Below are 9,957 nucleotides of genomic sequence, written 5' to 3' on the forward strand. Positions count from 1 at the left end.
GACGAGCCGATGATGACACGATGATGAGCCACGATAGACACGAGGCACGATGATAGCACGATTGCAATGAGCACGATGATGGCACAATGACGAGCACAAACCACATGAGTTTCTTTTCTGACAAAAGTAAAGATAACAAAATAGACAAAAAACAGTACAAAAGACAATAATAAATAAAAATAAACAGAAAGAACAAAATAAAAAAAAGGGGAGTCTAAAATAAAAGATCAGAACAAAGATAATAGACAACGAAGCAAAACAGGACAAAAAATAGAAAAAAATTCAATAACAAAAAAAACGTTATTTGTAAAACTAAAAAAAAAAAAGGCAGATCGAATATCAACATAACTAATCACTTATTTTTCACTTCCTTTATTCCATAACACTCCAGGAGAGGAAACTTAACTATGTTGGAATTGTATTAGTTCAAAGAGTTAAAAAAAATGGAATATTGACTTAATATATTTCCAGAGGCTTTCTTCTTGTAAACACAGGATGTAGAAAGTACAAATTTAATCATCGTGCTCATCATCGTGCTCATCATCGTGCTCGTCATCGTGCTCATCATCGTGCTCATCATCGTGCTCATCATCGTGCTCGTCATCGTGCTCATCATCGTGCTCATCAACGTGCTCATCATCGTGCTCGTCATCGTGCTCGTCATCGTGCTCATCATCGTGCTTGTCATCCTTCCACTCTGCCCACCACATCTCCCATGCAAACAGCCTGTCTTGTTTGACCTGAGATTGATCGGCCTGCTTGACAAAGGAGTGAATACACAGCTTTGTTTTGATTCTGTGAAGTCAATCCCATTCCCATCCTATGACATTTGAGCTATTTTTTTCCAACAGCATATTGCAGGACAGTAGCCAGTGGGCAGGGATAATGTGTATCCCATTGATCCCAGGCACACAGGGCCTGGTAACAACACTGCCCTAGTTCACCACACATCTAACATTTATTATCATAGCCTGGGCCAGATCTGTTTGTGCTGTCTTGCCAATGATAGGAGTTGTCAGGACAGCACAAACAGGTCTGTGGCCAGGCTTTGTTTATCATCATCTATGGGCCACCCTGACCAGCTATAGCAGTTCTATTATCACCAGAAGAGTTTCACTAATGATTAGGCTTCCATTGTAATCATGAGTGAGAAGAGAAAGAGGTGTCAGGATGAGGAGGCAGCAGAGAGAGAGATTGAGAGAGGAGACAGAGACAGAAAAAGAGAAAGAAAGAAAGAGAGAGTCCCAGGTCAGGACCAGCCAAGTACCACAGAGATTCAGCACGCAGCACAGACATCATAATCACCAGGGAACAGGGACTTCCTCTGCCCTATACACCTTCTCCTGCCCTATGAGTCCAGCCAGTTCTCTAGCTGAGTTGTCTCACTGAGTTCCACTTATCCTATAGTTCAGTTTATGGCCTGCAAAGCAGCTAGAGTAGCAGCATTGTCTGAGCCAGAGCATCCCATCGAGCAGGAGCCTCCTGTTTCTGGAGTGTGAGGCAGCTTGACGTTCAACTACACCCCCTGGACAGGACGCTAGTCTACTGCAGGGCCTTCAAGCAGCCAGAAGCTCCCAAATGAACTACCGAGAGAAACGTGGAGGACCAACAGGATGTTTCACAAGCTCTTTACTTTCCCACAGATCCAACCCCTACTAAGGGATATGGGTTAACACAGGACAGATATACTGTACAAAATTAGACCATGAGTCATAGACAGCTTCCCAAATGGCACCCTATTCCCTACATAGTGCACTACTTTTGACCTGGGCCCAAAGGGAATAAGGTGCCATTTGGGACACATACGTAGTCTCACAAAACCAACAGTTTAGTACTACGGTCCTATCAACAGTTTAGTACTACGGTCCTATCAACAGTTTAGTACTACAGTCCTATCAACAGTTCAGTACTACGGTCCTGTCACAGTGGTACTACAGTCCTTATTCAACAGTTCAGTACTACGGTCCTATCAACAGTTAGTATACGTGTCCTATCCAACAGTTTTACGTATCTACAGTCCTATCAACAGTTGGTACTTACGGTCCTATCAACAGTTAGTACTACGGTCTATCAACAGTTTGTACTACGGTCCTATCACAGTTTTAGTACTACAGTCCTTCAACAGTTCAGTACTACGTGTCCTATCAACAGTTTTAGTCTACTACAGGTCTCTATCAACAGTTTAAGTACTACGGTCCTATCAACAGTTGTACTACATCGTCTCATCAACAGTTCTAGTACTACGGTCCTATCAACAGTTTTAGCACTTACATTCTACTCAACACGTTTAAGTAGCTACAGTCCTATCAATTACAGTACTAGTCGGATCCTATCAACAGTTTAGTACTACGGTCCTAATCAACAGTTTAGTACTACAGGTCCTATCAACATTTTATACCTACGTCCTATCACAGTTCTTAGTTCGTCATCACAGTTTAGTACTACAGTCCTACAGCAGTATTGTAAGCTCTAACAGTGCCTATCTAATCTAGTATTCAGTACTACGGTCTATCATACATGTATTCTATCGTACATACGGTTCCTCTATCAACAGTTAGTTAGGGTACAGTCTCTATTCACAGTTCTAGTTACTACAGATCCTATCTACCAGTTCCGTCACCATTATCGGTCCTATCAACAGTTTAGTACTACAGTCCTATCAACAGTTTAGTACTACAGTCCTATCAACAGTTTAGTACTACAGTCCTATCAACAGAGCTTCCTCCCATAGCCCCATGTTCTACTGAAATAACACTGGAAAAACAGAGATGTGTATTCCTGGAGCTGGAGGACTCTAGTTTGTTTTGTTTGATTGTGTTTCTAGTTGGTGTCCAGATATCACACATCAGTTTATTTCAACAAGATCTCTGTGGTATAGTCTCAAATACAGACAAGCCCAATAAAGAGCTCTCTGTTCGGATAAAAACCCATGTCAACTCAGAAGCTATTAAGCAAATGAATACATAGTGGTTGGGATTGTCTCTCTGTTTGAAATCCATAGGCTGACTAAGATTGAATGTGACGCATCTTCAAAACATAGAAAGCTAGATCCCAGTCAGAGCCAAACTGATGATATCCCCTTTTCTCAAATTGCTGAGAACTGCAATGTAGTTTGAACACTAGACACTACTTCTAAGAATCTGTCTACTAGTTTAAAAGTATGCATGGAAACAGATGAAACTGTATCTGTCCCTTTCTACTTCACCCTTTTGATGTGCTGAACAGACGCCAGATGTTGTCATCACTCTTTCTAAAGAGAGGAAAGAGAGAGGGATGGAGACGGCAGAGGAGCTATCCATGTGGCAGCCCAGACACAGACAAACACAGAAACCTCCTTTATACCTGGTGCAAACATGCATCCTTTGTCCTGATCTTGTCCACATTCTGATTGTGCTCACATTTCCAAACACGCGTCTTCACATAATATTGAGTTATCTATTTTAAGAAACATATTGATGCCATATGGTGTCACCTGTTAATGATTTTAGAGGGTGATAAAATAATGATTTAAATGGTTTCACTGTCCAGATCCATCTACACTTGATATCCAGACAGAATATGTGCCTGACTACCTCAGGAGGTGGTATGTATTCTGGCCTGCTGTAAATGTACTCTGGCCTGCTCGCCTCCCTACCTCTGAGGAAGTACAGTTCCCGCTCAGCCCAGTCAAAACTGTTCGCTGCTCTGGCACCCCAATGGTGGAACAAACTCCCTCACGACGCCAGGTCAGCGGAGTCAATCACCACCTTCCGGAGACACCTGAAACCCCACCTCTTTAAGGAATACCTAGGATAGGATAAAGTAATCCTTCTAACCCCCCCCTCCCCCTTAAAAGAGTTAGATGCACTATTGTAAAGTGGTTGTTCCACTGGATATCATAAGGTGAATGCACCAATTTGTAAGTCGCTCTGGATAAGAGCGTCTGCTAAATGACTTAAATGTAAATGTCAGGAAGGTCTGATCACAATCAGATCCCAATGTGTCTTTTAATCATCTACACCTATCAAAAGATGTGAGCACAACCAGGTTTAAACGGGGCTAGAGAGTGAGCCCAAGACAGACACTCCTGACCATCTAACCATCAGAGAAGGACTCTTGCAGACAAGACCTGATGTGTTTTTATGAGACAATAAAAAATGAAAAAATCACACATGGCATTTAGCAGACACTTTTATCCAAAGCAAGTCACAGTCATGTACACATACGTGGCCCATGGGATTGAACCCACAATCCTGGGGTTGCAAGCATCATTCTCTACCAACTGAGCCATAAAGGACCACTAAAAAGTGTTTTTTTGTTTGTTGGTATTTTACCTTTATTTAACTAGGCAAGTCAATTAAGAACAAATTCTTATATTTAATGAACAGTGGGTTAACTGTATTGTTCAGGGGCAGAACAACATATTTTTATCTTGTCAGCTTGGGGATTCGATCTTGCAACCTTTCGGTTACTAGTCCAAAGCTCTTACTAGGCTACCTGCCACCCCATGACTTGCAGAGTACAGTATATGTGGTCTCCCTCTCTGCCGACTGGTGACTTTCCCTTTAAAAGCGATCCCACTGTGAGAAACACTCGCATAAACTGTGTATGACAACACTTAAAAAATGGAGAGAAACTCTAGGCTGGCCAATAGAGGAGGAGATAGGCTTAGTCCTGAAACACTTTAATAAAGGGTTTTGTCTGGTAAGGATGGAAAGCCTCTTCCTGTTGATCCGCAGCAGAAACTAGATCTAGGAAGGATCCAAGACTGAGACGGCAAAGAAAACAATGTGAATATGGCTCTGGACTGCTGGGTTTTCTTTTTCATTTTAACTGAGCACATCTACAAAGAAAACCCTATCTATTAAGCTTTGGCGGTGAACCAGTATTAGTGACGTCTGGATTTGACTCAAGATAAACATCCTCCCCATTAAATAACAAGTGGGAGAAAACTCCTATGCCCTCCTCATGGCAGGACAGCATCCTACCCCTATCCCCCCTCTCTCCTTCACCACTCCCTCTCTACCTCCTCCATCTCTCTCTTAATTCCCCTCTCCTCTACCTTGCCTCCCTTCTCTTCTACCTGTACCCTCTCTCCCACTCCCTGTCTCCCCTCTCCCACTCCCCCCCCCTCTCCCACTCCCCCCCATGGGACCAGGGGAACTTCCTTGGCTGTTCAGTAAATAAAACAGCCTTGAGTCGTGTCTGTGTGTGCGTGGGTGCAAGTGGGTGTTTTCCAAAGATAGTGTCACTGCTTTGGTGCTCTCGGGTAGAAGACCTATTGAATTGATTGAAGAGAAAGGCAGAGCGAGAGAGAGAGAGAAAACGCTGCCCCTCTTTCTCTGGCTGACATTTGATCTACCAGGCACTCTTCACAAGGTAACTCGAGGTAACCCGAAGCAGGCAGTCATAACAAAGACCAGCAGAGCCAGAGCCATCAAATCAAATCAAAATCAAATCAACGTTACAGTGAAATGCTTACTTACAAGCCCTTAACCAACAATGCAGTTTTAAGAAAAATAATTGTTAAGACAGTATTTTCTAAAATAAAATTAGTAAAAAATATTTACAAAATTAAATATAAAAAAGAATAATAAAACAAAGAGCAACAATAAAATAACAGTAATGAGACTATATACAGGGGTACCGGTACAGAGTCAATGTGCCGGGCACAGGTTAGTTAAGGTAATCGATGCAATATGTACAGTACCAGTCGAAAGTTTGGACACACCTACTCATTCAAGGGTTTTTCTTGATTTTTACTATTTTCGACATTGTAGAATAATAGTGAAGACATCAAAACTATGAAATAACACATATGGAATCATGTAGTAACCAAAAAAGTGTTAAACAAGTCAAAATATATTTTATATTTAAGATTCTTTAAAGTAGCCACCCTTTGCCTTGATGACAGCTTTGCACACTCTTGGCATTCTCTCAACCAGCTTCACCTGGAATGCTTTTCCAACAGTCTTGAAGGAGTTACCACATATGCTGAGCACTTGTTGGCTGCTTTTCCTTCACTCTTGTCTGTACATTATGCCTTGAATTTATTCTTCTGCGCCCAGAAACCTGCTCCTTTTACTCTCTGTTTCGAACGCACTAGATGACCAGTTCTTTTAGCCTTTAGCCGTACTCTTATCCTACTCCTCCTCTGCTCCTCTGGTGATGTAGAGGTTAACCCATGCCCTGCAGCCCCCAGCATCACTCCCATTCCCCAGGCACTCTCATTTGTTGACTTCTGTAACCGTAAAAGCATTGGTTTCATGCATGTTAACATTAGAAGCCTCTTCCCTAAGTTTATGTTATTCACTGCTTTAGCACACTCCGCCAACCCGGATGTCCTAGCTGTGTCTGAATCCTGGCCAATAGGATCTCAGCGATCACTGCCTCATTGCCTGCGTGCGTACTGGGTCTGCGGTCAAACAACCACCCCTCATCAATGTCAAACGCTTCATAAAACACTTCAGCGAGCAGGCCTTTCAAATCGACCTGGCCCGAGTATCCTGGAAGGATATTGACCTCATCCAGTCAGTAGAGGATGCCTGGTTGCTATTCAAAAGTGCTTTCCTCTCCATTTTAAATAAGCATACCCCATTCAAAAAATGTAGAACAAAGAACAGATATAGCCCTTGGTTCGCACCAGACCTGACTGCCCTTGACCAGCACAAAAACACCCTGTGGCATTCTGCAATAGCATCAAATAGCCTTCGCGATATGCAACTTTTCAGGGAAGTCAGGAACCAATATACTCAGTCAGGAAAACTAAGGCTAGCTTTTACAAACAGAAATTTGCTTCCTGTAGCACTAATTCCAAAAAGTTTTGGGACACTGTAAAGTCCATGGAGAATAAGAGCTCCTCCTCCTCCCAGACAGTACTGTGCAGCCGTCTTCATTGACCTGTCCAAGGCTTTCGACTCTGTCAATCACCGCATTCTTATCGGCAGACTCAATAGCCTTGGCTTCTCAAATGACTGCCTCGCCTGGTTAACCAACTACTTCTCAGACAGAGTTCAGTGTGTCAAATCGGAGGGCCTGTTGTCTGGACCTCTGGCAGTCTCTATGGGGGTGCCACAGGGTTCAATTCACGGGCAGACTCTTTTCTCTGTATATATCAATGATGTCTCTCTTGCTGCTGGTGACTCTCTGATCCACCTCTATGCAGACGACACCATTCTGTATACATCTGGCCCTTTTTTGGACACTGTGCTAACAAACCTCCAAACGACCTTCAACGCCATACAACACTCCTTCCGTGCATGCTCTTCAACCGATTGCTGCCCGCACCCTCCCGCTCGACTAGCATCACTACTCTGGACGGTTCTGACCTAGAATATGTGGACAACTACAAATACCTAGGTGTCTGGTTAGACTGTAAACTCTCCTTCCAGACTCACATTAAGCATCTCCAATCCAAAATTAAATCTAGAATCACCTTCCTATTTTGCAACAAAGCATCCTTCACTCATGCCGCCAAACATATACCCTCGTAAAACTGACTATCCTACCAATCCTTGACTTCGGCGATGTCATTTACAAAATAGCCTCCAACACTCTACTCAGCAAACTGGATGTAGTCTATCACAGTGCCATCCATTTTATCACCAAAGCCCCATATACTCCCCACCACTGCGACCTGTATGCTCTCGTTGGCTGGCCCTCGCTACATATCCGTCGCCAAACCCACTGGCTCCAGGTCATCTATAAGTCTTTGCAAGGTAAAGCCCCGCCTTATCTCAGCTCACTGGTCACCATAGCAACGCCCACCCGTAGCACGCACTCCAGCAGGTATATTGCACTGGTCATCCCCAAAGCCAACACTTCCTTTGGCCGCCTTTCCTTCCAGTTCTCTGCTGCCAATGACTGGAACGAATTGCAAAAATCTCTGAAGCTGGAGTCTTATATCTCCCTCCCTAACTTTAAGCATCAGCTGTCTGAGCAGCTTACCGATCACTGTACCTGTACACAGCCAATCTGTAAATAGCACACCCAACTACCTCATCCCCATATTATTACTTAACCTCTTGCTCTTTTGCACCCCAGTCTCTAGGGCCTATTTATTGCCTACCTCCCTAATCTTCTACATTTGCACACACATTTCAAAATGAAATATTGGACTCTGCGGTCCAACTCATCCAAAACCATCTCAATTGGGTTGAGGCCGGGGGATTGTGGAGCCCAGGTCATCTGATGCAGCACTCCATCACTCTCCTTCTTGGTAAAATAGCCCTTACACAGCCTGGAGGTGTGTTGGGTCATTGTCCTGTTGAAAAACAAATGATAGTCCCACTAAGCGCAAATCAGATGGGATGGCGTATCACTGCAGAAAGCTGTGGTAGCCATGGTGGTTAAGTGTGCCTTGAATTCTAAATAAATCCCAGACAGTGTCACAAGCAAAGCACCCCCACACCATCACACCTTCTCCTCCATGCTTCACAGTGGGAACCACACATGTGGAGATCATCTGTTCACCTATTCTGAGTCTCACAAAGACACAGCGGTTGGAACCAAAAATATCAAATTTGGACTCATCAGACCAAAGGACAGATTTCCACCGGTCTAATGTCCATTGCTCGTGTTTCTTGGCCCAAGCAAGTCTCTTTCTTTAGTTTTGTATATTATCTACCTCACTTGCTTTGGCTATGTTAACATGTTTCCCATGCCAATAAAGCCCCTTGAATTGAATTGAGAGAGAGAGAGAAAAGGGGTAGAGAGAATTAGAGAGAAAAACAGGGGATCCGAGTGAGAGGGGGAGCGTGTGGAGAAGAAAGGATGAAAAGAGAGAGGAGAGTGGGAAAAAGAGGGTGAGTATTGGGGGAGGAGTATGCGCAGGGTGACATAAAACCCTATCTCTCCCCCCTGCTGGTTCTTGTTTACAGAAGCAACCTGAGCTAACGATGGTGTTCATTTACATGCTAAGCTAAATGACAGAACCACATTCTTGACTTGTGGAATCTCTGAACCACCAGGACAACGAAATGTTTTCCAATCCCATTGTCCCAAACAACTTCCACTAATGACAACTAATGATAGTACTGATCTGTACTCAAAACACAAAGTAATTTGAAGTAAAAATTTATGAAAAAATGTATTTAATATGTTGTATATAACATTTCATGTTTAAACAGATAGAATCAAGTAGAATGAATGTTATGACAAAGATCTGCTGCTCTACAGAAAATGAATGCATGCTTCTAAGCAACATAATAGCTGAATCGGCAGCCTGAAAAGCATTTAAAAAACGAATCAGAGGGTTTCAAATCCCCATGACACCATCATTATGCGGCAGCAACAGGCTTTCCAACTGTGGAGTCTGCCCTACAGCCGGCTCTGCTCTCCTCTCTGTCTACCATGCAGTCCAGGGGCCAGGGCTACCTGCTGCACGAGCACACACACACACACACACACACACACACACACACACAACACACACACACACACACACACCACACACACACACACACACACACACACACACACACCACCACACACACACACACACACACAACACACAGTGCAGTGCTGCCCCCCAACACACACCACACACACACACACACACACACACCACACACACACACACACACACACACACACACACACACACACACACAGTGCAGTGCTGCCCCCCAACACACACACACACACAGTGCAGTGCAGCACCCCAACACACAAACGCAGTGCTGCCCCCCAACACACACACACACAGTGCAGTGCAGCCCCCCAACACACACACACAGTGCAGTGCTGCCCCCAAACACACACACACACAGTGCAGTGCAGCCCCCCAACACACACACACACAGTGCAGTGCAGCCCCCCAACACACACACACACAGTGCAGTGCAGCCCCCAACACACACACACACAGTGCAGTGCAGCCCCCCAACACACCACACACACAGTGCAGTGCAGCCCCCCAACACACACACACACAGTGCAGTGCAGCCCCCCAACACACACACACAGTGCAGTGCTGCC

The sequence above is a fragment of the Salvelinus sp. IW2-2015 genome, linkage group LG7 (assembly GCF_002910315.2).
Source record: "Salvelinus sp. IW2-2015 linkage group LG7, ASM291031v2, whole genome shotgun sequence".
NCBI lineage: Eukaryota > Metazoa > Chordata > Actinopteri > Salmoniformes > Salmonidae > Salvelinus > Salvelinus sp. IW2-2015.